Raw genomic sequence first — 24743 nt, forward strand, 5'->3', positions numbered from 1 at the left:
TAAATAAATCCTTTTTTAAACAAGCCACCTTTTCATAGAGTCCTTCTTTAACTACCCTTCCTAAAGTAGGTATGCCCTTCTCCATTTTTTATTGTTGTATTCTATTCTTTCCCTTTAATGATCTTACCACAATGTACAATTGCATGGTTTTGTTTTCTTAGTTATTATCTGTCTCCCTCAATAGATCATAAGTTCTACTTGATCAGATGCAGTTTCTGTTGATGTTTTATGCACCAGAGCCTAACACCAACATTTAGTATGCATTCAGTAAGTACGTTAAGGTATTAATTGAATTGAAAGTGACTGCTTGACCTACTTCTGCCCTGTGGGCTCTGATTGCTTATTTGAAAGTACTGATCTATTTGATTGTTATATAGTAACTGAAGACTCCTGGAAGATTTACTCTGACAATCAGTGTGATGTCTCTGGCTTGACAAACATAAATCAGTCTCCTCCTTTCCAAACTATGGATGACAATTTGATGGTAAGTCTGAGATACAGAATTTATCAGAATTGAAATCAAGACTTTCTCTAAATTTGGGGGGAACAGAGTAGAAAACTTAGTAATTGGCATCAAGGGCATAGCTAAATATCATATAATGAAGAAAGTAGGGTGAGAAAAAGAGGAGGACCTTTTGTTAGGAGGTCATAACTGAAAGGTAAGCAAATGTCATAAGTATGCCAACAGTTGCTAGACAAAGATTTTGTTAGGAGAAATATAAAAGTGTGTGCACACATTTGTTGTATATGCTATATGGTAAAGAATATTATTTTAAAGAGATGGAATAACTCCCAAATCCTTACGGCTAAATCCTCAGCTCATCTTGGAATCAGATTCAGGAATTCAAATACATTCTTATTTGATCTTACTATTAAACAATGTGTTCTTACCTCCCAACAAATATGCTTTTTGAATTGCATACCTTTGGATTAAACTTCCCATTATCTATCTAAATCTCATTAGAACAGAATTAAGTGATGGAGGAGGGGCCAGTGCTGTGGCATAGCAGGTAAAGCTGCCGCCTGCAGTGCCGGCATCCCGTATGGGCATTGGTTTGATTCCCAGCTGCTCCACTTCTGATCCAGCTCTCTGCTGTGGCCTGGGAAAGCAGTGGAGGATGGTCCAAGTCCTTGGGCCCCTGCACCCATGTGGGAGACCCAGAGGAAGCTCTGGCTCCTGGCTTCAGATCGGCGCAGCTCTGGCCATTGCTGCCAACTGGGGAGTGAAGACCTCTATATCTCTCTCTCTCTTTCTCTCTCTCTCTCTCTCTCTCTTTCTCTCTCTCTCTCTCTCTCTCTCTGCCTCTCCTTCTATCTGTGTAACTCTGACTTTCAAATAAATAAATAGATCTTAAGAAAAAGAGAGATAGAGAGATGGAGGAAAAGGGTATGGGTAGATGATGTTCAATCTTAACTGAGTAGTTTAACCAAGCCAAAGTATAATTGGCTAAAGCTGAAAAGCACTAGCATCATTTACAATAACAGAGAACATCTTATAACTAACATCATATTATCTAAGAGAAACACTTAAAGTTGGGACCTAGAATTTTGGTTCTATGTTCTTTGTTTTTAAGGAACAGTATGAATTCAGCTGTGGTATAATGGAAATTCACAAGTAATCTAAGTACATTTTAAATCCACTAATCTCTCTAAATACCAAATCTCTCCCACCCATTCCTCCCCCCAATTTTTTTATTAGGCTCTATCTGCGAATTCATAGCCCATGATGGACTCCACATGCTTTCTCCTGCTATACTCAGTATGTCAGAGTATCTGAAGATCACCAGTAATAGAGCTAACTCGGTTAGGGAGCTAGCTTGGAAGGAAAGAAAATTCAATTTTAAATGTGGGAAGAGAGGAAGGTGTTTGGAATTATCTATTTTATAATACCTGTACATGGTCTTACCTGCATTGAATCAATCAAACATAAGTGGTACTCAGAATAATAACCTCACAAAGATGCCCATACTGTAATTCCTGCAATCTGTGCATATAGTATATTACATGACAAGAGGAAATTAAGAAGGGGAGATTCTCCTAGATTCTATAGATGAGCCCAATGTAATCACAAAGGTTCTCATAACTGAAAGAAGCAGAAGATTCAGTGTCAGGTGATATAGCATGGGAAAGACTCTCATGGCCATTGCTGGCTTTGAAGACAGGGGAAGAGGACCATGAGCCAAGGAAAGTGGGTGGCCTCCAGAAGCTGAAAAAGGCAAAGAAATGAATGCTTATTTACAACTTCCAGAAGGCACTTAGCCCTGCCAACATCTTGATTTTATCCCAGTGAGACCCACTTGAGACGTCTGACATCCAGAATTCTAAGATAATAGATTGGTAATATGTTTATCCCCTCATAGTTGCGGTAATTTGTTGCAGCAGGAGGAGAAAGCTATAAAATGCTCCTGTGATTCCAGTGCTGTGTACTCCTATCCCCATACAGGGATTTAAGGAGACTCTGGACAGAACCAGAAGAGGCATGGGATAGGATAATGCATAGGAAACTGCATCTTCTATAAAACATCATCAGCTAGTGTGTTGGTCTACATGCAGTACCAAAACAAAACACACCAGATTGGGTAGCTTTACTGTTCTGCTTGTTTTCATTTCTAGACTCATACAGACAATATGACAAAGGAATCTAAAAATATCTCTGGAGCAGAGCTTTACACAGATTTCAGTCCTTTTGTGGAAGAGCAACTGAAAGTGGAACCATTATCCAAACTGTAAGAAAAGTGAGCAGCTGCTGTGGGATATTTTTATAAAATGTAGTATAAATGATAGAATATTAGAGATAGAAATAATATGCTACAAAAGTCATTCCCTTCATAGGTCTGGCTTCTAAGCAGAAAACTGTTTAACCACCCTCCCCCCACCCTATTTTTAACTAAATCAGGAAAATACAGAATTATCTTTATCTGGGTGGTTTTATGGTAACGTTGGCACACTTCTGTACATATAAGACAATTCCTTCTCATTGATAACATGTATATTTATTATTATAGCATAAACAAATTATTCTTTGATTCTATCATTATAACGTAAAGCTTCCATGATTAAAACACTTTATTCTGGAAAGTCAATGGTAAAACTTCCATACAAGGAGATTCAAAAATAACCCCAGCAGTTTAAGATACACCACTAGAGGGAGTTCTCACAGCCACTGGGAGAGAGAAAGGCAGGGGAAAAAAAGTTGGGAGAATAGTATGTCAACAGAAACTAGTAAACCAATTCAGATGAGCCTTAAGCAGGGAAATTATTGGTGACTTTCAGTGGAATTGGGGAAATGATAGGCTGATTATAGTAGATTGATGACTGAAATAATGATAAAGAAGTGAAGACAGGAATCTTTTAAGAACCTCCCTTGAAGCTTCTCTCCTGTGGGGACCAAAGTAAGAGAAAGAAAAGGAGATTTTAGTCTAAGGATGTAAAAGTCTAAAACCAGAACATGTGGGTTGTGAATAGTGATTAATTAAACCAGAAACAAGAATCACATCAGGCTCAGCTGATGGCTTATTCATTCATTCAGCTACAGGTACATGTTGAGAGTCTGAATGTGCCACGTAAGGGAGATTTGGAGATATGAAGGTGGTTAAAATAGGCTTTGACTCTTGTCCACATGGAGCCTGAAGTCCAGAGAGGCAGGAAGACACATATTACTAAAATAGCCACACAAATGTATGTATAATTACACACTGAGAAACTTGTCTACTTTGGTGTCAGGAAATTAAGTGCAACCACTGATATGATGGGTGGACAAGCAAGACTGAAGAAGACAGTGGAAGGAATACATCACTTTAAACAAGCTGCTGAGAGCCCCTGTCAGGTAAGGACCTCAGGCCCACCTTTACATGTGTTTTATATCATTCAACTCCATTTTTGCTCCTGTTCTCCCCAAGATAATCTTTGAGTTCTTCCTTATTTTTCTCTTTCCTTTATTCTTTTTAATTTTATTTCCTGATAGTGTTTTTATTTCATGACATCGACAATCCAATGAACTCCTTTTATAAATCCCAAATGGTTGTTTTCAATATTTACAATTACCATCATTTTTAACCAGAAATCTTTTATGTAAGGAACACAAACTTCATACATTTCATAATCTGGTATTATGAAGCTTCCTACTTTGTTTTTGTTGTATAAGATCGCTTTAGCTATTTGGGGTCTCCTGTGTTTCAATATGAATTTCAGCATTATTTTTCTGTATATGAGAAAAGTGTCCTTGGTATTTTGACTGCTATTGCATTGATATGTAAATTGCTTTCAGTAGTATTGACGTTTTGATGATATTGATTCTTCCAATCCATTAATATGGAAGATTTTTCAATTTTTTTAGTATCTTTTCTATTTCTTTCTTTAATGTTTTGTAATTCTCATCATAGAGATCTTTGACATCCTTGGTTCAATTTATTTCAAAGTATCTGATTTCTTTTGTAGCTATTGTGAATAAGATTCATCTTAGAAGTTCTTTCTCAGCTGTAGCATTACCTGTGTATTCAAAGGCTATTGATTTTTGTATGTTTATTTCTTATCCTGCCACTTTACCAAACTCTTCTATGAGTCCCAATAGTCTCTTGGTGGAGTCTTTTGAATCCCCTAAGTATAGAATCATGTCATCTGGAAAGATCTCAGTGAATGAGATCCCAGCAGAAAGAGTGGGCCATCAAAGAAGGAGGCACCTTTATCTTAAGGGAGGAAGGAATTTCCACTTTGATATGGCCTTGTCTAAATAAGATCAGAGTTGGTGAACTCAAGATGCTTTTATAGCCTTGGCAGCTCATGATAAGAGCCTCGGGTAATTACTGACGTCATAAATAAGAGTGTCAATTGTTAAACCAACAACAGGAGTCACTGTGCACCTGTTCCCCATGAAGGATCTCTATCCTTAATGTGTTGTACTATGAGAATTAATGGTAAAATTACTATTCGAACAGTACTCTATATTTTTGTGCATCTGGGTGGGTGCAGTCTGTTGAAATCTTTACTTAGTATATACTAAGTTGATCTGTGTACAAAGATAATTGAAAATGAATCTTGATGAAGAATGGGTTGGGGGAGGGAGTGGGAGATCGGATGGTTGCGGGTGGGAGGGAGGTTATGGGGGAAAAAGCCGCTATAATTCAAAAGTTGTACTTTGTAAATTTACATTAAAGGAAAAAAAGAATCATGTCATCTGCAAACAGCCTTCTTTCCTATTTATATCCCTTTGCTTGTTTTCCCTTGTTTAATATATTTGGCTAAGATTTCGAGGACTATATTGAATAGCAGTAGTGAAAGTGGTCATCCTTGTCTGCTTCTGGATCTATGAGGGAATGCTTCCAACTTTTACCCATTCAATAGCATTCTGGCCATGTGTATGTCATAAATTGCCTTGATTGTGTTGAGAAATGTTCCTTCTATACCCAATTTACTTAGAGTTTTCATCAAGAATCGATGTTGTATTTTATCAAATGCTTTCTCTGCATCTATTAAAATAATCATATAGCATTTGTTCTTCAATCTGTTAATGTGATGTATGACATTGATTGATTTGAGAATATTGAACCATCCTTGCATATCAGGGATAAATCCCATTTGATGGGGCCAGCGCTGTAGCATAATGAGTAAAGCTGGTGCCTGCAGTGCCAGCATCCCATATGGACACCAGTACAAGATCCAGCTGCTTCACTTCCCATCCAGCTCTCTTACATGGCCTGGGAAAGCAGTGGAAGAAGGCCCAAGTGCTTGGGACCTTGCACCCATATGGGAGACCTGGAGGAAGCTCCTGGCTCTGACTTCAGATTGGCACAGCTCTGGCTATTACAGCCATTTGGGGAGTAAACCAGCAGATGGAAGTCTCTCTCTCTGTCTCTCTCTCTCTCTCTCTCTCTCTGCCTCTGCCTCTCTGTAACTCTATCTTTCAAATAAATAAATAAATCTTTTTTTAAAAAAAATCCCACTTGGTCTGGGTGATTGATCTTTCTGATGTGTTGTTGGATTCTATTGGCTTGTATTTTGTTGAGGATTTTTGTGTCTACGTTTATCAGGGAAATTTGTTGGTAGTTCTCACTCTATGTGTTGCATCTTTTTCAGGTATAGGAATTAAGGTGATGCTGGCTTCATAGAAATAATTTGGAAGGATTTCTTCCCTTTTGATGGTTTAGAACAGCTTGAGAAGAATTGGAGTTCTTTTTTAGATTTCTGGTAGAATTCAGCAGTGAAGCCATCCAATCCTGGTCTTTTCTTTGTTGGGAGGGTCTTTATTACTAATTCAAGCTCTGTATTGGTTATTGGTTGTTTAGATTTTGTCTTCCTGGCTTCTTCTAGGTTTTGTGGTTTGTTGGCATACTGTTCTTTGTAGTAATTTCTGATTATTCTTTTTATTTCTGTGGTGTCCATTTTTACATTTCCTTTTTCATCTCTAATTATATTGATTTGGGTCTTCTCTCTGCTTTTTTTGATTAGTTGGCAAAGCTGTGTCAATTTTGTTTATTTTTTCCAAAAATCAGCTCTTCCTTTTGATGATATTTCATATAGTTTTTTTGTTTCAATTTTGTTTATTTTTCTCTAATTTTAATTATTTTTTCTCCTACTAGTTTTGGGTTTGGTTTGCTGTTGTGCTCTTTTCTAGTTTCTTGAGATGCATGGACAGCTCATTTATTTGGTACCTTTCCAATTTCTTGGTCTAGGCACCAATTGTTACAAACTTTCCTCTTAACAGTGCTTTTGCTGTATCCCTTAAGTGTGGATATGTTGTATTGTCAACTTCATTTGTTTCCAGAAATTTTTTTATTTCCCTTTTGATTTCTTCAGTGACCCACTGTTCATACAGGAGGATATGGTTCAGTCTCCATATGTTTGCATATGTTATAGAGATTCCTGAGTTGTTGATTTCCAGCTTCTTTCCATTGTGGTCAGAGAAGATGCATGGTATGATTTCGATTTTTTTGAATGTGCTGAGACTTGCTTTATGGCTGAGCATGTGGTTAAACCTAGAGAAAGTTCCATGTACTTGTGAGAAGAATGTGTATACTGCGACTGTAGGATGGAGATTTCTGTAGATACCTGTTAGTTCCATTTGGTCTATAATGTCAATTAACTCTGTTGTTTCCTTGCTGATTTTCAGTATGCATCCCCATGTTTATTACAGCTCAGTTCACAATAGCTAAGATATGGAATCAACCAAAATGCCTGTAAACTGAATAGTGGATATATTATGGGATATGTATACCATGGAATACTACACGGTCGTTTAAAAAAAATGAAATCTAGTCATTTGCAACAAAATGGACAAACCTGGAAAACAAACATCATACTCAGTGAAATAAGCCAGTCCCAAAGGGACAAATACCATATGTTCTCCCTGACCTGTGATGACTGATAGAGCACCTAAAAGGCAATCTGTGGAAGGGAAATTGACACTTTAAGAAGCAATGACTTAAACAGCCATTGTCTTGACTGTTGAAGAACAGTCTTTTTCATACCATTTGTTGAACTCTTTACTTAATGTAGAATTAAGTTATATGTGTATACAGTCAATTGAATATAGATCTCAGTAAAAAGGGTGGGAATAACAGAGGGAGGAAGAAGAGGTGTGGGAGTATGGGTGAGAGGGTTGTCATGGTAAATCACCATGTTCCTAAAGTTGTAATTATGAAGTATATGAAGTTTGTAACTGTAAAGCTGCATAGTTTTGCAAGCATTCCTATGGACTTACTTCTAAGGGTACAGTTTAAAAATTTGCAATAGGACTCCAAATCCCCTTAAGCTGGGGGTAAAAATACTATCTTAAGTGTTAAAGTGATCATATTGATAGGATTAAGTGTCTGATAATAATATAGATAAAATTAAAAATGAGTGAATGCTCCAACGTGGGAAACAGTTCACACAGCAGACTTATAGAATGACAATAGCTTTAAGCAGCACTCTGACCTCAGAATCAGCCTTTAAGGCATTCTATTTTGGCTGAAAAACCCATGAGAGCATTTCAGGCATGGAAAGCCATAACACTGTGGAAAATTGTCCTACATGAAGGACCTCATTGGGTAAGACCCCAATGGAAAAAGTGGTCATCAAAAAAGGAGATACTTTTCTCTGAAGGGAGGAGAGAACTACTGTGCTATGGCCTTGTCTAAATACTGATGGAGTGTGTGGATTTAAAAGGCTTCCACAGCCTACGCAGCTCATATCAAGAGCCTCAGGTAGTCACTAACATCAGACATAGGAGTGTTAATTGCTAAATTTACAACAGGAGTCACTGTGCACTAACTTCCCATGCAGGACCTCTGTCCTCAAAGAGTTGTGTTATAATTATGTCTAAGTACTCACAAAAGATGTATCATACTTGGGTGCTTATTTGAAGTTAATTAAGTTTCTGGAAAAAGATGTGAAATCAATTTCAAGATGCAATGACTTTGAACAGCCTTTGTCTCTACTGTGGAGGAACAGTTTCTTTTTTCATGCAAATTGTTGAAGTCTTAGTATAGAGTTGGTATTCTGTGTATAAAATTAATCAAAAATGAATCTTAGTGGAGAATGGGACTGGGAATGGGAAAGGGAGGAGGAGTAGGGATGGGAGAGTAGGTTGGGAGGGTAGGCATGGTAGGAAGAATCACTATATTGCTGAAGTTGTACTTAAGAAATGCATGAAGTTTATATTCCTTAAATAAAATGTTTCTTTGAAGGGGGAAATACCACTTTATTTTTTTTTTAAGATCAGTTTTATTTATTTGAAAGGCAAGGTTACAGAATGAGAGGTAAAGAGAGGGAGAGATTTTTCTATCTGCTGTTTCATTTCCCAAATGACCACAACAGCCAGGACTGGACCAGGCTGTAGCCAAGAGCCTGGAACTCCATCCAGGTCTTCCCCATAGGTGGACAGGGGCCCAAGTACTTGTGCCATCCTCTGTCACATTCCCAAGGACATTATCAGGGAGCCAGATGAGAAATAGAGCAGCCATGACTCAAGTGGCACCCATATGGGACTGCCGGCTTTGCAAGCAAAGGCTTAACCTGCTGTACCACAGTGCTGGCCCTGAAATGGCCAGTTTATTGATTGGTATAGTACCATGCATGGATTATTTTCACATTGGCATGCATACAGCTTCTTAATCATACAGTTGGACAGCTCTCACACACTCTCCATGGGTCCTTCAGAAATCATTAAGTATTTTTGAAAAGTAGTGTCCAACAAAATATTTGTGTATCACAATTCTATATTGTTCAGACCCCTATTCTGGGCCTGTCAAACATTTCTGGCTGTATGGGTAAAGGCAACAGTGTCATTTATAATAGGAAAAGATAAATTTTTAAAAATGCAACTTGCTGGAAAAAAAGAAATGAGTTGTAAAGTCATTGAATTATTACAGCATTTGTTTAAGGAATAAACTTCATTCATTTAATATATACAGATTTGGGACCATAATCATTCTCCCCCCCCCACCTCCCTTCCACCCACACCCCTGCCTTTCTTCCTCCTCCCTCTTCCTTTCCCATTCTAATTTTTTACAGAGATCAATTTTCAGTTAATTTTTATACTCATATGATTAACCCTACTCTAAGTAGAGAATTCACTGATGAGTATGAATTTTTAAAATGAAGAAAAAATAGAAAATGAACAAAATACTATTCCTCAACAGTCAAGGAAGGGGCTGTTCAAAATCACCACATCTCAAAGTGTCAGTTTCATTCCTATAGATTACATTTTAGGTACTCTATTAGTTACCACAGATCAGAGACCGTATGGTATTTATCTTTTTGTGACTGGCTTATTTCTTTTTTTAATATTTATTTTTATTTATTTGAAACTCAGCGTTACAGAGAGAGGTAGAAACAGAGAGAGGTCTTCCATCCATTGGTTCACTCCCCCATATGGCCGCAACAGCCAGAGCTGTGCCAATCTGAAGCCAGGAGCCAGGAGCTTCCTCCAGGTCTCCCATGCAGGTGCAGGGGCCCAAGGACTTGGGCCATCTTCCACTGCTATCCCAGGCCATAGCAGAGAGCTGGATCGGAGAGGAGCATCCAAGACTAGAACCGGCACCCATATGGGATGCCGGCACTTCAGGCCAGGGCATTAACCCGCTGCGCCACAGCGCTGGCCCCGTGACTGGCTTATTTCTTTCTTTTTTTTTTTTTCTTTCTTTTTTTTTTTTTTTTTTTTTTTGACAGGCAGAGTGGACAGTGAGAGAGAGAGAGAGAGAGAGAGAGAAAGGTCTTCCTTTGCCGTTGGTTCACCCTCCAATGGCCGCCATGGCCGACACGCTGCAGCCAGCACACTGTGCTGATTCAAAGCCAGAAGCCAGGTGCTTCTCCTGGTCTCCTGGGTGGGTGCAGGGCCCAAAGACTTGGGCCATCCTCCACTGCACGCCCGGGCCATAGCAGATAGCTGGCCTGGAAGAGGGGCAACCGGGACAGAATCCAGCACCACAGGTGGAGGATTAGCCAATTGAGCCGCAGCGCCGGCCCTGGCTTATTTCACTAAGTATAATGGTTTCCAGTTGCACCCATTTTCTTACAAATGACAGGATTTGATTATTTCTTACCCCTGTGTAATATTCCATAGTGTATATATATCATAATTTCTTTATCCAGTCTTCAGTTGATGGACATATGGGTTGTTTCTATATCTTAGCTATTGTAAATTGAGCTGGGATTAACATGGGGGTACAGATCACTCTTTCATATGCTGATTTCATTTCCTTTGGATAAATTCCCAGGAGTAGGATGCTGTGTCATATGGTAGGACTATATTCAGCTTTCTGTGATATCTTCATACTGTCCTCCACAGTGGATGTAAAAGTTTACTTTCCCACCAACAGTGGATACAATACCCTTCATCCTTGCCAGAATTTGTTGTTTGCTGATGTTGTTTGCTGTATGAGGGCCATTCTAATGGGGGTGAGGTGAGGTTTTGATTTGCATTTCCCTGATGGCTAGTGATCCTGAGCATTTTTTCATGTATATATTGGACATTTGAATTTTCTCTCTTGAAAAATGTCTGTTCAGCTCCTTTACCCATTTCTTGACTAGGTTGTTTGTTTTGTGGTTGTTTAGTTTCTTGAGCTCTTTATAGGTTCTGGAAGTTAATCCTTTGTCAGTTTCACAGTTTGCCAATATTTCCTCTCATTTTGTCAGTTGCCTCTTCACTTTGCTGAGTGTTTCTTTTGCAGTGCAGAAGCTTCTCAGTTTGATGTAATCCACTTTATAATATTGGCTTTGATTGCCTATGCTTCTGGGGTCTTTTCCAAGCAGTCTTTCCCTATGCCAATGTCTTGTAGTGTTTCCCCAATGTTCTCTAATAATTTCATGATATCACTGTAATCTGACTGTAAAATTTCCTGGGCTTTGTCTTCTAACAGATATTCTTCTGCCTCATCAACTCTGTTGTTAAGGCTTTCCATTGCATTTTTTGTTTGATCTACTGAATTCTTCAGTTCTAGTATTTCATTTTGATTCTCTCTTTAAGATCTCAATTTCATGGGAAAATTCATATCATATATAGTTTTCTTTAGTTTGTGGATTTGCTTCTGATTGCTTTTGAGTAATCTGATGATTAATTTGTTGAATTCCATTTCTGACATTTCCTCCTTCTCTTCATCTTCACATTCTAATATTGTAATGTTGTAGTGTTCCTTTGTGAGGGGAATCATAATGTCTTCCTTATTCTTGTTTCTTGAATTTCTGCCTTTACTTTTAGGCATTTGTAAAATATTTCTTTATCTGATGGCTTTTACCTTTAATCTGTGTCTCTGTGGCTTAGTGAAGCAGCTACACTTTCAGAGAATACCAAGAGGTGTGTGCTGGGTGTGGCCAGTGTGCTCTGTTGAGTGCTCCAGGATGGGGCGAGTATCCACAGTAATATCCACATTAGGCATGTTAGCTCTCCTCTGGTTAACTGGATGGAAAGGAAAGGTCACCTCTGTTGGTGTGACCACCTATTCTCTTCCAAGCTGAGGAATGCCCAAGTGTTAGTCCCCAATGTGCTCAAAACTCATTTGCACCACTGTATGAACCACACATATCACCTGTGGAGTCCTTCTTGTGAGCGCGGTTCCCTCTGCTATGAGCTGCTCTAGACAACCAAGGAGCTCTGAGAGTGTGCAGAAGCACTCTGTGGTTGCCCAGAACCCAGCTGCACCCTGCCTGCTCTCATGCAGTCACAGTGTTTTCTCAGTCTCAGCTCCCAGGGCTCTCAAGGTCAAGGAGTACCAGGGGAGCCACTCTTCCGTGCTAGCCTGTCCTATCTGCAAGGGAACTAAGGTGTTTCCAGAGCCACTGCCCATGTGTGTTCCAGTCTGCTGGACTGAGTCCAGTCCTCCCAGCCAGATTTGATGTTAGCGTGGAATGCAAATTTTTCCCTCTGGTAAGATCTATGGTTTGCAGGAGCACAAAATAACTGCCAACCACAGCCCCATTCACTTCACAATTGTGCTGGGTGCGTAGAGGAGTCCCACAGGCAATACTTCCCTTCTGTAGGGATGGCTCCCCCCCTTCCCATTGCTGTGTGGGTGCAGATGCCACGGTAGAGGCCATCTCCCTCAGTTTCTCTTGAACTGCTGTGGTTGCCCTCGCCCACTGGATGGAGGGCAACTACAATAATTGCTGGATGAGTGCACAGGAGCTGGGGCAGCCACTACCTGCCTATGTCCAGAAATGGCGCCAGCACTCCCACAACTTGCTGCAGGTCTCTGTTGTAGCAGGTAGAGGGGGAGGGAAAGAGATGCATCACTAATTTCCCCCAGTCCACCTCTAGGTGAGCAATTACCCTGCTGTCCTGAGGAATCTGGGTAGGACTCAAAAAGGTGCAGTTCACTAAGCTCTCCCTCCCACTGTATCAACAGCCACATGGGCCTGTGGAGTCTGATCTCACCTAGTTTGCCAGGGCAGGTGCCTTCCTCCCTGGATCCAACCTGGTGGGAGGCTGTTTTTCTCTATTGTAATCATCCCAGGGCCAGGTCCCAGACAACCAGGGACTGACTGCCTCTACAGTTTAGAGCCAGATGAAATTATCAAAGTTGGCCAGTCCTTAAAGCTTTACTCTCCCCTGCTTTTTTCCATGGAAACTGCAGACTCTCACTCATTTACTCTTTGGTCCTGGAAGACAAGCCTGCCCAGTCACTATTTTCTTTAGTGTAGGATATTGCTGATTTTTTTATTAAATGTAGTTTTTTATTCACAGAAATAAAAACTAAATGAAGGATAAAATTTAAATTTTAAATAAAATCATTACATTACAGGCCGGATCCATGGCTCAATAGGCTAATCCTCCACCTGCGGCACCGAAACCCCAGGTTCTAGTCCCAGTCGGGGCGCCAGATTCTGTCCCGGTTACCCCTCTTCTAGGCCAGATCTCTGCTATTGCCCAGGTGTGCAGTGGAGGATGGCCCAAGTGCTTGGGCCCTGCACCCGCATGGGAGACCAGGAGAGACACCTGGCTCCTGGCTTCGGATCAGCGCGATGCGCGGGCCGCAGTGTGCTGGCCGCGGCGGCCATTAGAGGGTGAACCAATGGTAAAGGAAGACCTTTCTCTCTGTCTCTCTCACTGTCCACTCTGCCTGTCAAAAATAAAAAAAAATCATTACATTACAAAAAGATGAAACCATTATTTAGAAGGGGCAATTTGATTGCTATGTAGTATGTCAGGAGTTTAGGAGATTTCTGCTTTTCAGAAATAACAGACGTTAGTAAACTGGAGTCATAATACATGTTTTCCCAGCACCCCAAAGCAATGAGAATCACCACCGACAAATGAACTTGTTACGATGACAACATTATGATATTAAAGTATGTTTATTTTTTATAGAAAGCTTTTATTGAATAAATATAAATTTCAAAAGTACAACTTTTGGATTATAGCAGTTCTTCCCCCCAATAACCACCCACACACACCCAGACGATCCCACCTCCTAATACCTCTGCCATCCCATTCTTCATTAAGATTCATTTTTAATTATCTTTACATACAGAAGATTAAGTAAAGATTTCAACAGATTGCACCCACACAGACACACAAAGTAAAAGTACTGTTAAGAGTATCAGTTGATACTGTTTAAGTCATTGCTTCTCAAAGTGTCAATTTCCCTTCCACAGATTGCCTTTTGGGTGGTCTATTAGTTATCACAGGTCAGGGAGAACATATGATACTTGCCCATTTGGGACTGGCTTATTTCACTAAGCAGGATGTTTTCCAGATTCCTCCATTTTGTTACAAATGACCGGATTTCTTTTTTTTTTTTTTTTAACCACTGTGTAATATTCCATACAGTGCATATACCATAATTTTTTAATCCAGTCTTCCATTGGTGGGCATTTAGGTTAATTCTATGTCTTAGCAACTTTGAATTGAGCTGCAATAAACATAGAGGTGCAGAAAGCTCTTTGGTTTGCCAATTTAAATTCCCTTGTGTAAATTCCAAGGAGTGAGATGGCTGGGTCATGTTGTAGGGCTATATTCAGATTTCTGATATCTCCAAATTGTCTTCCACATTGGCTTTACCAGTTTGCATTGCCACCAACAGTGGATTAGGGTACCTTTTTCCCCACATCCTCCCCAGCATCTGTTGTTGATTTCTGTATGAAAGCCATTCTAACTGGAGTGAGGTGAAACCTCATTGTGGTTTTGATTTGCATTTCCTTGATGGCTAGTGATCCTGAACATTTTTTCGTGTGTCTGTTGGCCATTTGAATTCCTCTTTTGAAAAATAACTGTTTAGCTCCTTGGCCTATCTATTAAGTGGGTTGTTTGTTTTGTTGTGGTGGAATTTCTTGATCTCTTTGTAGATTCTGATTATTACTCCTTTATCAGTTGCTTAATTTGCAAATATTTTCTTCCATTCTGTCAGTTGCCTCTATGCTTTCCTAACTGTTTCTTTTGCAGTACAGAAACTTCTCAATTTGATGTAATCCCAGCTGTTAATTTTGGCTTTGACTGCCTGTGCCTCTGGAGTCTTTTCCAAGAAGTCTTTGCCTGTGCCTATATCTTGCAGGATTTCTCCAATGTTCTCTAATAATTTGATGGTGTCAGGTTGGGGCTTTAGTTCTTTAATCCATGTTGAGTGGATTTTTGTGTAAGGTGTAAGATACGGATCTTGCTTCATACTTCTGCATGTGGAAATCCAGTTTTCCCAGCACCAATTGTTAAATAGACTGTCCTTGCTACAGGAATTGGTTTTAGCTACTTGATCAAATATAAGTTGGTCGTAGATGTTTGGATTGATTTCTGGTGTTTCTATTCTGTTCCATTGATCTATCCATCTGTATCTGTAGCCCACCTCCTACTACCTTTACTACCTACTATCTCTGTAGCAGTACCAGGCTGTTTTGATTATAACTGCCCTATAGTATGTCTTGAAATCTGGTATTGTGGTGCCTTGGGCTGTGTTTTTGTTGTATAAGATTGCTTTAGATATTCAAGGTCTCCTGTGCCTCCATATGAATTTCAGCATCACTTTTTCCAGACTGAGAAGTATATCTTTGGTATTTTGATTAGTATAACATTGAATCTGTAAATTGCTTTTGGAATAATGGACATTTTGATGATATTGATTTTTCTAATCCATGAACCTGGAAGATTTTTCCATTTTTTTGTATCATCCTCTATTTCTTTCATTAAAGTCTTGTAATTCTCATTGTAGAGATCTTTGACATCTTGGTTAAGTTTATTCCAGGGTATTTGATTTATTTTTATAGCTATTGTGAATGGGATTGATCTTAGAAGTTCTTTCTCAGTCATGGCATAAAAAGGCTGTTAATTTTTGCATATTAATTTTATATCCTGCTACTTTACCAAACTCTTCTATGAGTTCCAATAGTCTCTTAGGGGAGTTCTTTGGATCCCCTAAATAAAGAATCATCATCTGCAAAGAGGGACAGTTTGACTTCTTCCTTTCCAATTTGTATCCTTTTGATTTCTTTTATTAACTAAAGGCTCTGGCTAAAACTTCCAGTACTATGTTGAATAGCAATGGTGAGAGTGGGCTTCCCTGTCTGGTACCAGATCTCAGATGGAATGCTTCCAACTTTTCCCCATTCAGCATGATGCTGGCCATGAGTTTGTCATAAATTGCCTTGACTGTGTTAAGGAATGTTCCTTCTATACCCAATTTGCTTAGAGTTTTCATCATGAAAGGGTATTTTATTTTATCAAATGCTTTCTCTGCAGCTATTGATATAATCATATTTTTTATTTGGCAGTTTGTTAATATGTATCACATTGATTGATTTGCAAATGTTGAGCCATCCCTGCATACCAGGGATAAATCCCACTTTATCTGGGTGGGTGATCTTTCTGATGTGTTCTTGGATTCTGTTGGCTAGAATTTTATTGAGATTTTTGTGTCTATGTTCATCAGGGAAATTGGTCTGTAGTTCTATTTCTCTGCTGCATCTTTTAACGTTTTAGGAATTAAGGTGATGCTGGCTTCATAGAAAGAATTTGGGAGGATTCCCTCTCTTTCAATTGTTTTGAATAGCATGATAAGAATTGGAGTTAGTTCTTCCTTAAATATCTGGTAGAATTCAGCAGCGAATCCATCTGGTCCTGGGATTTTTTTGTTGGGAAAGTCTTTACTACTGATTCAATTTATGACTTGGTTATGGGTCTGCTTAGGTTTTCTATGTCTTCATGATTCAATTTAGGTAGGTTGTATGTGTCAAGGCATCTATCCATTTCTGATAGATTTCCCAGTTTGCATACAATTCTTAAATCATTTCTGATGACTCTTTTTATTTCTATGATGTCTATTGTTACATACTCTTTTTCATATCCAATTTTATTGAATTGGGTCTTCTTTTCTCCTTTTTTGGTTAGTTGGGTCAATAATTTCTTTATTTTGCCGGTGCCGCGGCTCACTAGGCTAATCCTCCGCCTAGCGGCGCCGGCACACCGGGTTCTAGTCCCGGTTGGGGCGCCGGATTCTGTCCCGGTCGCCCCTCTTCCAGGCCAGCTCTCTGCTGTGGCCAGGGAGTGCAGTGGAGGATGGCCCAGGTGCTTGGGCCCTGCACCCCATGGGAGACCAGGAAAAGCACCTGGCTCCTGGCTCCTGCCATCGGATCAGCGCGGTGCGCCGGCCGCAGCGGCCATTGGAGGGTGAACCAACGGCAAAGGAAGACCTTTCTCTCTGTCTCTCTCTCTCACTGTCCACTCTGCCTGTCAAAAAAAAAAAAATAATAATTTCTTTATTTTTTCTAAACAACAGCTCTTCATTTTACTGATCTTTTATAATTTTTTGATTCAGTTTTGTTGATTTCTGCTCTAATTTCAATAATTTCTCTTCTACTACTACTTTTGGGTTTGTTTGCTGTAGTTTTTCTAGATTCTTGAGATGCATTGATATCTTATTTGGTGCCTTTCCCATTTTTTGATGTAAGCACCTATTGATATAATCTTTCCTCTTACCACTGCTTTTGCTGTATCCCAAAAGTTTTGATATGTTGTGTTAATATCTTCATTTGCTTCCAGAAAGTTTTTGATTTATCGTTTGATTTCTTCTATGACCCACTGTTCATTCAGGAGCATGTTGTTCTGCCTTCAAGCATTTGCATATCTAGAGATTCCTGAGTTGCTGATTTCCAGCTCATTCCATTGTCTGCGAAGATGCGTAGTATGATTTTGATTTTTTTGAATTTGCTGAGACTTGCTTTATGGCCTAGTATGTGGTCCATCCTAGAGAAAGTTCCATGAATTGCTGAGAAAAATGTGTATTCTGCAACTATAGGATGAAAAGTTCTGTGGGATATCTCTTAGGTCCATTTGGTCTATAGTGTCGATTAAATCTGCGGTTTCCTTGTTGGTTTTCTGTCTGGTTGATCCATTGCTGAAAGTGGAGTCTAAGTCTCCCTTTAAATCCCTTAACATATCTTTTAACTAGCCAGGTGCCCTGTAATTAAGTACATATATATTTATAATAGTTATATCTTCCTGTTGAATCGATCCTTTAGTCATTATATTGTGTCCCTCTTGTCCCTTTTAACAGTTTTTGTGTTAAAGTCTATTTTGTCTGATATTAAGATGACTATGCCAGCTCTTTTCTAGTTTCTGTTGGCATGAAATAACTTTTTCCAACCTTCTACTTTCAGCCTGCATGCACATTTTTGGAAATATGTGTTTCTTGTAAGCAGCAAATAGATGAATTTTGTTTCTTTTTTTTTTATTACTGTAACTGAATGCTCTTTTTTTATTTTTTATTTAGTAAATATAAATGTTCAAAGTACAGTTAATGGATTACAATGGCTTCCCCCACCATAATTTCCCTCCCACTCACACCCTTCCCATCTCCCGCTCCCTATCCCATTCCATTCACATCAAGATTCATTTTCAATTATCTTTATATACAGAAGATCAATTCAGTATATATTAAGTAAAGATTTCATCAGTGGACTCTGAATTTTGTTTCTTAATCCATTCATCTAGTTTGTGTCTTTTAACTGGACAGTTGAGGCCATTTACATTCAATGTGACAATTGATAAGCAGTGATTTGCTCTGCCATTTTTCCAAAGATATTTCTGATTTATTCTTTAAACTTCCTGTGATCCTTTACTGAGCGATTTTCTTCCTTTACCTTCTTTTGTATTGATGGCCATGTTTCTGTGTGTAACACATCTTTAAGCATCTTTTGCAGGGCTGGACAAGTGATGACAAATTCTTTCAATTTCTGTTTGTTATGAAAGGTCTTTATTTCACCTTCATTCACAAATGACAGCTTTGCAGGGTATAATATTCTGGGATGACAGGTTTTTTCTCTTAGGACTTGGGCTATACCTTGCCATTCTCTCCTAGCCTGCAGAGTTTCTCATGAGAAGTCTGCTGTAAGTCTTATCAGATATCCTCTGAAAGTAATCTGGTGTTTCTCCCTTGCACAGTTTAGAATCTTTTCTTTATGTTTCACTGTGGTGAGATTGATTACAATGTGTTGTGGTGAGGATCTTTTCTCGCCATGTCTATTGGGAGTTCTGTGTGCTTCCTGTACTTGGACATCTCTTTCATTCTCCAAACCAGAGAAGTTTTCTGCTAGTATTTCACTAAAAAGGCCTTCTAACCCTTTCTCTCTCTCCATGCCTTCAGGAACTCACAGAATCCGAGTTTTTTTTTTTTTTTTAATAGAATCCTGTAGATTCCCAATAGTGTTTTTTAGATTTCTAATTTCCTTTTCTTGTCTTTGGTTTGATTGTGTACTTTCCTGTGTTCTTTCTTCCTAGTTTGATATTCTCTCCTCTGCCTCACTGATTGTGTTTTTAAGACTCTCCACTGCATTTTTTTTTGTTCTACTGAATTCTTCATTTTGATTCCTCCTTAAGATTTCCATTTCACTAGAGAGATTTTCTTTCATGTCTTGCATGGATTTCAGTAGTTCATGCATTTGCTTTTGATTACTTCTATGTAATCTTATGATCAAATTTTTTGAGTTCCATTTTTTGCATTTCTTCTATCTCATCATCTTCAAAATCTAGTATTTTGGGAGTGTCATGTTTTCTTCCTTATTCTTGTTTCTTGGATTGTTGCATTTGCTGTTTGGCATTTGCAGAAATACTCATTGGTGTCTTCTTTTTTTCCCACTGTGATGCCTTTTATTATTGTACTATGACATATATATACATATATATACATATATACATATATATACATTTATTGTACTATGACATATATATACATATATATATATATGTATTATTGTACTATGACTACTGCCTGGAAGTGGAGGGCCAGGAGCTCAGGCAAGACGCTGTGCCCGGGCAGCCCTACGCGGAGGCACTGTCTGGACCCCGTCAGACCCCTGCCTCCCTGGGTGGATGGCTGGGAGCCTGTGGGGTGAGAGCCCCGTTTCTGCGTCAGCTGTGGCTGTGCACTCCTGCCCCCATGGGATCAGGGAGGATGTGTTTCCCTCCCATGGTACTGGGGGCAGCTGGCAGCAGGCTGGGCCTCCAGAGCGAGCCTGTGGGTCTGGAGAGGTGGGGTTGTGAGGTGCTGTGTGGCCTGCCGGTAGGCAGGGGCTGGAGTCCAGCTCACCCGAGAGCGGGTGCCTCACCTGCCACCTGCCTCTCATCTGTTAAAGATCTGGAATGAGAATGATGCCTCTTCTCAGGTGTGTGCAGTTTGTCTGAAAGCTGTGGGGCCAGCATGGCCTGTTACCTTCAGTAATTGTTCTCCCTGGTCCCTGAAAAAAAAATGGATATATATAAATGGACTGTCTTATTTCAGTGAATCTCTGCAGGCTTCTAGTTTGTGTGGACAGAGAGCTCTGCTCAGTTCTCCAGGGTTAAGGGTGTGCCTAAGGTGACACACCCAGGTTTGGCATGATAAATCTCTCTCTTTTTTTAATCAGAAGAGAAGTAATTCTGCTCAGCTTAGCTCTTCTCCTCAATGGAGACCAGTGCCTGAGCACTAGCCCCAGTGTGTATAATATTCATCTGCTCTGTCCCAAAAACCACACAAAGAATCTGTGCAGTCCTCAGTTTAAGTTCAGATTCCCCAGCAATGTCTCTCACAGGTAAACCAGGACCACCCGAGCTTGTGGTGTCTCCCATTGGGACTGCTCAAAGTCTCAGCTACACCTTGAGTTCTCCCACACTCCTCAGTTTTTTTTCCCCACAGTCCCAGTTCAGAAGTTTCACACAATCACAAGCTCCTAGCCCCCTGTTATTTCTCCCCACCAGGGTCAGGAGTCCCTACTCTGATGATTAGCCATCACAGACACTAGCTGGCACAGCTGTTATGTATGTACAAAATGGCGCCCATTCTATCAGCTTGTACACCTTTGTAAGGTGATTGGAGAGAGAGAAACATGTCTGTGTTCTCCTTTTTTTCTCTCCTCTACTTTGGCTGGTACACTTTCCCCTATGGGGCTTCTAGCCTAGTTCCCTCTAGGCTCTTCCTGCCAGTTTTTCGCCACTGTCTCAGGCTACTGTGGTATCATATCACCTCACTTTCCAGCACTGGTGTGTAGGCTCTCAGCTGTTGGAATCCTAAGCCATGGTAATCCATGCCCTCTACGTAGGTCCACCGTGTTCCTCTAAATTTGGTAGAGTTTCCTCTGCCATTTTTTTCCTAACTCTTCCCTGAAACTACACTATCTCCACTTTTTTTTAAACTATCTTCTCCTGAGCTAGAGCAGTAAACTCTCTCTCTACTCTGCCATCTTGGAACCACCCAAAACAGATATAGTGACTATGAGAATTGAACAAAGATTTTATTGCCCAGCAATTGAAACAGTCAAAAGTGTATTTTCCTACATAATGTAATATTAATATCAAATAGTTAATTTTCATCATTTGCTTCTGTTCATTTGTTTTCTTGACCAATTCTTCCCTTTTTCTTACAATGTTTTATCTCAAATTCGCTCCTCTCCCATCTTCCACCCTCAACAATTTTCTCACTCTCTCTTTTTTAAAGGATCTTGGAGATGAGGAATGTGAACAGCAACCTCCTGAGCCAATACTACCGCCACTACCACCACCTTCACTTCTCCAGTCATTTTATTCTCCATCACAGAAATATTTTCAGCAGCAACCACTCTTTATACCTTCACTGGGCTCTCTGCTTTTACTAACTACTGGTGCTGCACAACCATATTTTCCTCATTATCCCTTTACATTTTCATCATCCATCTTCAATCCTCAAGGTAATTCAATTCTAATTCTATTGGAAGGCTTGACATAAGTAGAGCCAGTCCATGTTACCCAAAGATGTTCCTTCCTGACAACTCTTGACTCTCTCAAGGAGATACTACTCAAATTGATAAAACAAATAAGACTATATGAGGCCTACAGTCCTCAGTAGATACCTTGTAGTACCTACTTGTACCTTGTAGTAGCGCTCAGCTGAGCTGTCCTCAATATAACACAGTTAAATTCTCTTAGGTAGCATATCCATGAGTCAGCAACTTAGTACAGTGCTTCTGCTGGCATAGCTATAAAGTGAATGATTTGCTTTTTGTCCAGGGGTTGGAAAACTTTTTCTGTAAAAGGTCAAAATAAATAGGTTATACCAAGGTTTCTCAGCCTCAACAGTATTCACATTTTGGAATGAGTGATTGTCACGGGGTGGGGGGGCTTTCCTGTATATTGTGGGATGTATCCCTGGCATTTCCAACATAGGTGCCTGTCGCTCACCCCGCAGGCTCGCGGAGGAGTGGCAACGGATTTGCTGTTGTTTCTTCCCCCGGTCCTCCCCGGATTAGCTGCTGCTCCCCCCTGCCTCCACGGAGGGGCGGCACCTCCGCCGCTTCCCCTGCTTCCGTGGAGGAGCGGCACACCACCAGCCGGCTCTCTCAGGGGTTCCTCAGATGTTCCTCCTGCATGTTGTCTCTCTCCTCCTTTATAGTCCTCTTCCACCAATCCCAACTCTGCTGGCATTCTCTCCCCACGCACTGAGCACGCTGCTCTCCTCCAATCAGGGGCAGGATCAGCTCCTGCAGCTTGTTAGTCGAATTGGTGAGGCAGCTGTGTGGAAGTTGTTTACTCTCTCTCAGCACCATATGATGGGAGATCAGGCACATCGAGTTAGTCTTAGCAGTTCCAGTAGTTTAGTCTAGTCTCGGTAATCTCAATATTTGTCCTCAGTATTTATTTGTCCAGTCTTAGTACTTATTTGTCTCCCAGACGACGGGCCCTGCTATGTTACGGGAGACGGGCCCTGTTCCCCACTGGGCCCTGCTCCCCACAGGTGCCAGCAGCATATCACTCCCTTTTGTAACAACCCAAAAATTGTTCAGAGATTGCCGATATACCAAAGCAGGTAAAATTGTCCCTGGTTAAGAATCATTGATCAAGGCTTTGCAATCCGTATAGTGTTTGTCACAGCTACTCAGCACTCCCATTGTTGCCTGAAAGCAGCCACAGAAAATGTATAAACAAATAAGGATGGCTGTTTCCAAATACATTTTATTTATGGAAACTGAAATTTGAATTTCATATAATTTTCACATATAATGAAATGATAAATAAAGTTCAAATTTCACTGCTAAGTCTTTAGTCCATAAATTGTTATGTAAATAACAGATGTACATCATGATCAATGACAAATCACAACACTTCTTTCACACTATTTTGATGATTTGTTGCTATATTCAGTGTGCTGGGCAGAGAGCTAGCCATGGGTTTGTGTTGCCTTATTGTCTCCCAGTGATAAACTGATAAACCTGAGTCACATTTTACAAAAATGTATAATGAAAGAATTTGGTCAAAAAAGATATAAACTTAAGAAACTAAAGATGATAATGCTAGAAATAAAATTCAAACCAAAAGTAAGTGGAATTACAGAAGAAATAGCTGACTTTAGTAATGTTGACACTGCCATTGGTTGAAGAGGTTTTATTATATATGAAGCCAGTGGAACTTAGTTAATGCAGGCATTGACATAAATGAATAGTTTGGTTGTGATGACCAACCCCTGTTTTAGGCTCCTGGATGGTATCTTCATTAGGGACTGTCAGCATACCAAAACAATGGATGTTAAGCCTAGCAAAATTATTATACATCCTTATGGTGAGGTTTAGTTCCCAAGATTATTTATTTCTGTAATTACTATCTTTAGTATTAGATAACATAGCCAATGGTAAAATGGTCTGTGGGTAGAAAGTATTACATTTCCATTCCACTTTATGAAAGTTTTCCAGTGGAGTCCTTGACCCTAACAATGTTTACCACTTCCTCATTTCCATTTTCACAGATTTGGGGTATGTAATGATTTGCTTTCAACCCATATGTTTTCTAGCTAACTCTACCACAGAACAGAGTGGTATTCAAATTATTCTCAGCCTGTTTAGTGTCCTCTCTGCAGAACTGTGAAAACCAAATACAAAGGAACTAAACAAGAAAAACAGAGTATAACTTGTTTATTTTAAGCCAATTTTCATCATGAGAGCCCTTCACTGATTTTATGTAGATGTTTTACTGGAGTAATGGGTTACTGACAATTCATATCTTCCAAAGATACTAAAAGGATAACACAGAAAGTTCTTAGACCTCACCCTGACTTGTCTACAAGAGCTTGCTATCTCTTCTTTCTAAACTGGTGCTGCATGATTTCTTTTTGTTGTTGTTGTTGCTGTTGTTGTTGTTGTTGTTGATTATCTTCTCTTCTCCTTAGAATTTCCACCAAGGGAACCTATTACAGGTAAGATATTCTTTGTGCACTTGCCACTTAGTTGAAACTGAAGGCTCTCTTTTCCCTGAGATTATCTTTACTATCTGTGTTATAAACCATATAGCAGGCCTAGGGGAAGGTTATAAAGAAGGTAAGGTTTGTCTGTTTGTCTATATTGTCCCAATCTCTTTTTATCCCTATTCCATTCACTGTGACAACACTTCTTTTAAGACTGAAGGCTTTCTGTTCTCCAGATTCTTCTCAATCTGCTTTCAAAACAGGATCACTGCTCAAAAATGCATCCCTTAGTGTTATGATGGTAAATAGATTTTATCTTTCATGCCAACTCTAAATTATTAATAGTAGCTACCTGAGATGATTTGTAAAGGATTATGGAGATGAATCCAGTTTAATTTCTCAACTGAGAGTGAAAGAATGGAAAATGATATTCTATGCTAACAGAAACCATAAAAGAGCTGGTGTAGCCATCCTAATATCAGACAAAATAAACTTTAACACAGAAACTGTTAAAAGAGACAAATAAGGACATTATTTAATGATTAAGGGATCAATCCAATGGAAGATGTGACTATAATAAATGTATATATAGACTTTGAGGATGATGAGGAGAGGTGTGGTCCCAAGGTCTCCATGCTGTTTGGGGGTGGGAGAGGGCTGTCATTG

At 39.7% G+C, this 24743-nt stretch overlaps 1 long non-coding RNA gene across 2 annotated transcripts in view; it reads left to right on the forward strand.

Moving 5' to 3' along the window:
• The first annotated feature begins 382 nt into the window (after positions 1-382).
• LOC149119643 (uncharacterized) overlaps positions 383-24743 on the forward strand; it is a 31441-nt gene continuing 7080 nt past the window's right edge. The window contains exons 1-3 of one of the 2 annotated variants that reach the window (XR_016227856.1): positions 383-484; positions 3724-3826; positions 21366-21498. This is a non-coding gene — a long non-coding RNA (uncharacterized LOC149119643). Of the gene's footprint in view, positions 485-3723; positions 3827-21365; positions 21499-24743 lie in introns of those variants that run through there. The other variant, XR_016227857.1, reaches the window with a different exon arrangement.

Source organism: Oryctolagus cuniculus, chromosome X, assembly GCF_051225735.1.
Source record: "Oryctolagus cuniculus isolate XC-2025 breed Fujian yellow rabbit chromosome X, ASM5122573v1, whole genome shotgun sequence".
NCBI classification, from domain to species: domain Eukaryota; kingdom Metazoa; phylum Chordata; class Mammalia; order Lagomorpha; family Leporidae; genus Oryctolagus; species Oryctolagus cuniculus.